Genomic DNA, 5,787 nt, shown 5'->3' with positions numbered 1-5,787 from the left:
CCACTTCCGGCTTTTTTCTTTTTGCTTATGTGGTGCTAAGGAATTGAACCCAGGGCCTCAGGCATGCAAGGCAAGCGCTCTACCACTGAGCCAACTTCCTAGCCCCTTCTTTTGTTTATGTAGGAGAGAGATGCTGGGGAGCCCAAGGCCTTGTGTAGCGTAAGTTGCTCTGACTAAACTACATCCCCCTCCCCACCACTCCTTAATTTGAAAGCCTGATTTAAGTAATTTATACAAAGTAGTTGTGTAAATCCTCTAAAGCAAAACAACAACAACAAAACACGTAAGGTGCCATTTAGGCCATTATCAAAATATTTTCAATTCACTGGCTCATATCATTTGACCAGAATTATGAGTCACTGTTCCTGGACTCTGTTACTCAAAGCCTTTAGGGCCATTGAATGACAAAAGCTTGGAGAAGTCCCTGACATAGCCTGTGCAGACCAGGCACCAGATGGCTGATTTAAAAGCTTACTTGCTCAAGAACATTTCAAATTCTGCTGATGGCAGGTCAGATGGGAGTGCAGAGACCATTCAAGTGAAGCAAAATAAACTCAAAGATGAAGTACAAGATAGGGTCATTGTGGTAATAACAAGTGCTTAGCAAAGGGAAGCCCTGAGTTTTTGAAAATAGCAACTCAAGGTTGTTATTAGTTTTTGTTTTTTTTTTTTTTTGGCTTTTTTTGGTCTTTTTAGCAGTACTGGGGTTTGAATTCAGGGCCTCGTGCTAGACAGTTGCTCTACCATTTGAGCCATGCTCCCAGTACAATATTTTGGGTTTCATTTTTGTTGGTCGTGGGGCTTGAACTCTGGGACTAAGTGCTGTCCCTCAGCTCTTCAACTCAAGGTGAGCAGTCTCCCACTTGAGCCACAGTGCCACTTCCACTTTTCTAAGTTTATTGGAGATAAGAGTCTCACAGACTTTCCTGCCTGGGCTGGCTTTGAAACTTGATCCTCAGATCTCAGCTTCCTGAGTAGCTAAGATAACAGGCAGGAGCCACTGTCACCCAGCTTGTTTTGAGCTTTTTGAGACAAGGTTTTACTGTGCAGTGCAGTCTGGTCTTGAACTTGAGATCCTCCTGCCTCTGCCTCCAGGTCTAGGCCACCATACCTGACCTGAATATTTTCAGTCTGGTGACCACCAGTCATCTGCTCTTATATCTGATAAAAAGTCAACACATTGCCAGGAGCCGGTGGCTCATGCCTGTAATCCTAGCTACTCAGGAGGCTGAGCTCTGAGGATCTCGGTTCAAAGCCAGCCCGGGTAGGAAAATCCACAAGACTCTGATCTCCAATAAACCACTAGAAAACCGGAAGTGGCACTGTGGCTCAAGTGGTAGAGCGCTTGCCTTGAGCTGAAGAGCGCAAGGACAGTGCCCAAGCCCAGAGTTCAAGCCCCACAACCGACAAAAAAAAAAAAGTCAACACATTGTGAACTGGTGGCTTAGACCAATAATTCTAGCTACTCAGGAGGCTAAGATCTGAGAATCAAAATTCAAAAGCAGCTCACGCAGAAAAGTCCATGAAACCTACCTCTAATTAATCAGCAAAAAGAAATGGAGGCTTGGTTCAACTGGTAGAGCACCAACCTTAAGCAGTAAAAACAAGTTCAAGCTCGAGGAGTGGCACACAGGCTCACATACACACACACACACACACACACACACACACACACAGAGTCAACACTGAGATCAAAGGAATTAATTGATCCAGTGTATTTTATCCTCGCTTCCAAATAAATGGAGATCAAGTGATTCTGGTGCTGATGCTTCTAGATTTCTCCACATTGATAGCCCAGGAAAGCAAATTAGCTCTTGGGAGAAAGATGACATACAGGAATCTTTAACTCTTATTTTCCACATGGTGAGCAGAAAATGTTCCTCTCCATTTTTCCATTTTTACTATAATCCTGTTATTCTAAAATGAATCACTAGTGACTGGGAATATGGCTTAGTGGTAGAGTGCTTGCCTACTGTGTATGAAGCTCTGGGTTCTATTCAGTACCAAACAAACACAAAAAGCCCAGCTAGGCTGGTGGCTCATGTCTATAATCCTAGCCATTCAGGAGGCTGAGATCTGAAGATCGCAGTTTAAAGCCAGCCCGGGCAGAAAAGTCCATGAGACTTTTATCTCCAATAAACCGCCAGAAAACTGGAAGTGACGCTGTGGCTCAAGTGGTAGAGAGCTCGCCTTGAGCTGAAGAGCCAGGGATAGCACCCAGGCCCAGAGTTCAAGCCCCATGATCGACAAAAAATAAAAATAAAAACAAAACACAAAAAGCTACCGTTGGTGCTATGGTTCAAGCCCCAGGACTGGCAAAATAGATAAATACATTTTAAAACATGAATCATTTCTAAAACTTTCAAAATAATAAAATGATGAATTGCACTAAAAATCACTGGTCTATAAAGGAGACATGACTCTTCTAGAAGTATATAATCATTTATTCATTTTATTATTTTTTTTGTTATTTTTGTGCCAGTCCTGAGGCTTGAACACAGGGCCTAGGCACTGTCCCTGAGCTTCTTTTGCCCAAGGCTAATACTCTACCACTTGAACCATAGCACCACTTCCAGCTTTTTTTGCGTAAGTGGTACTAAGGAATCAAACCTAGGGCTTCATGCCTGCTAGGCAAGCACTCTACCACTAAGCCATATTCCCAGTCTTCATTTAATTATTAAATAAAACTTTCTGGGGAGGTAGTACATACTTGTAATTCCAACTGCTCAGGAGTCAGAGACAGAAGAATCATGGGTTAAAGTCCAGCCTGCTGGGCAATGGTGGCTCATGCCTATAATCCTAGCTACTCAGGAGTCTGCCATCTGAGGATTGTAAGTCAAAGACAACCTAGGCAGAGAAGTCTTTGAGACTCTTTTTCTTTCTTTCTCTCTTTCTTTCTTTTCTTTTCTTTCTTTTTTTTTCTTTTTTTTTTTTTGGTTGGTCGTGGGGCTTGAACTCTGGGCCTGGGCACTGTCCCTCAGCTTTTCAGCTCAAGGCTAGCGCTCAACCACTCGAGCCACAGCACCACTTCCAGTTTTCTGGTGGTTCACTGGAGATAAGAGTCTCACAGACTTTCCTTCCAGGGCTGGCTTTGAACCATGATCCTCAGATCTCAGCCTCCTTAGTAGCTAGGATTACAGGCATGAGCCATCAGCACCTGGCTCTTCTCTTCACTAAACTACCGAAAGAGCTGAAAACAGAGCTGTGGCTCAAGTAAGTGGTAGAGCACTAACCTTGAGCAAAAGCAGCTCAGGGACAGTGACTAGGCCAAGTTCAAGCCAGATGATAGTGACTTGCCTCTGCAGAGTCATCAAGGAAGTATTACCGGGTTGGTGACCCATGATGCTCCACCGAGGAGATCTTCAAAAGACAGCAGGCCTCTGCCTGGCCCTTGAGTACTGAATTCTTCATGTTGCAAAATGAATACATAAAAATTGAGGGCATATCTAGGTAAAGGCCAAGAAAATTTATTAGTAAAGCAAAGAGAAGAAAAGATAGATAGTATAGCACCCAAACCTGACCTGGGTACCTCTTGTAACAGGTGCAAAGATTGCTCTAGCATCACAGGTATTTATGGTGAGAAATTTGAGGTGTGGCTCAAATTTATTTTAAGGTAAGGGCTCGCCTTTGAGGTGACACACCTGGAACTTTTTGTCTTTTTTTTTGCCAGTTGTGGGCTTCAACTCTGGGCCTGGGTACTAACCCTGAGCTCTTCAGCTCAAGGCCAGTACTCTACTACTTGAGCCACAAAACCACTTCTGGTTTTCTGGTGGTTTATTGGAGATAAGAGTCTCATGGACTTGCTGCCTGACTTTGAACCACAATCCTCAGATCTCAGCTTCCTGAGTAGCTAGGATTACAGGTGTGATCCACTGGCACCCAGCTTTTTTTTTGTCATTCTTATTGCCACTGTTTTGTCAATTGAGCCAGATATTTTGAGCTTGTCCTCATAAACTTAGTCATTAATATTTGGGCAACCCTTCAAACACAGGATGGACTCGATCATTTGCTCCTGCCAAGACAGCTATTTGTCCCCAAGGTAATTTTCTTCCTTCAATATGTTTTGTAGGCAGGCACCAATGGTTCACACCTGTACTCCTAGCTACATTGGAGACTGAAATCTGAAGATTGTAGTTCAAAGCAAGCCTGGAGAGGAAAATCTGTTAAATTCTTATCTCCAGTGTATCCCTAGAAAATGGAAAATGGTGCTGTGGCTCAAAACTAGCATTGAGAAAAAAGCTCAGGGACAAGCCAGGTGCCGGTGGCTCACGCCTAGCCTTGAGCAGAAGAGCTGAGGGACAGTGCCCAGGCCCAGAATTCAAGCCCCATGACTGACCAAAAAAAAAAAAAGCAAAAAAAGAAAAAAACAACCTCATTCACTGTTTGTCTTTGAATTCCTGGCTGCTGTTCCCTATGCCTCATTTTTCCCTGATCTAACTTGCTTCAAGGCCAGGCAAAAAGGGATAAAGATCCCCATTTCAGGAAGGAAATAAAGAAAAAAAAAAGGACATTGTTCACGTAATAAGAGCACTTGGGTATCATGCATGATGTCCTGATTTCAAATCACAGTACTGAAAAGAAAAATTGCTTACTGAAGGTCTACTATGTAGCAAGCACTGTGTTAGATTCAGAGACTACAACAGAAAACCCAGCCCTGTCCTCATTGAGCTTATATAATGTGAGAGAGTCAATAAGTCAGTACTCAGGTTAGTATACAAATGAAGCCGAATGTAGGGACACAGAAGTAGAAGGAAATAAATCATTGTATAGAGTGTGACCTATTAAGATTGTCATTTTATAGAGTTAGCTGATCAAGGAGAGACCTGGAAGATATAAAATCAGATGAGCTATTGAAGATCTCGAACAATTCACAATGAAGTCTAACAGCAAGAGCTGTTGGAACAGTAAAGTGACCAGTATCATTGGATCACAGGTCCCTGGAGCTCAGACCCAGTGTTGCCAGATCTGTTTCCTAAGAGAAATGAAGCAAAAATCATGAATGACATTTATTAGGAGAGGTTGTGCAACTAGTAGCACAATATCTATTTCTGAGCATTCTAGTCCATTGGTTATGCAAATTAGCTGACTTTGGCCTAGTCTTATCCAAATAAATGAACAGTCAAGTTAATAAGTGTTTGAGCACCAGGTGCTGGTGGCTCATGCCTGTAATCCTAGCTACTCAGGAAGCTGAGATCTGAGGATCACGATTCAAAGTCAGCTCAGTCAAGAAAGTCCATGAGACTCTTATTTCCAATTAGCCAACAAAAAACTAGAACTGGCACTGTGGCTCAAGTGGTAGACTGCTCACCTTGAGCTGAAAGCTGAGGGACAGTGACCAGGCCCTGAGTTCAAGCCCCACTACCTACCAAAACAAAAGGGGGGGCTGGGAAGGTGCTCAGTGGTAGAGTGCTTGCCTTGCATGAATGAGGCCCTGAGTTCGATTCCTCAGTACCACATAAGCAGAAAAGGCCAGAAGTGGTGCTGTGATTTAAATGGTAGAACGCTAGCCCTGAGCTGAAGAGCTCAGGGACAGCACCCAGGCCCAGAGTTCAGGCCCCACAACTGACAAAAAAAAGTGTTAGAGCTGGACCAATGGCACACACTCATATCCTCCCAACTATTGAAAGGCTAGTTGAAGGATTCCTAGAGGCCAGACATCAGCAGCCAGCCTGGCAACACAGCAAGAGCAAGTTAACAACTGTTTCTTTTTCTTTTTTTTGGGTCCGGTTGTGGGGCCTGAACTCTGGGCCTGGGCGCTGTCCCTCAGCTCTTCAGCTCAAGGCTAGC

This window comes from Dipodomys ordii, unplaced genomic scaffold (assembly GCF_000151885.1).
Source record: "Dipodomys ordii isolate 6190 unplaced genomic scaffold, Dord_2.0 Scaffold6, whole genome shotgun sequence".
Taxonomy (NCBI): Eukaryota; Metazoa; Chordata; class Mammalia; order Rodentia; family Heteromyidae; genus Dipodomys; species Dipodomys ordii.
Note: the sequence above shows the minus strand (reverse complement) of the source record.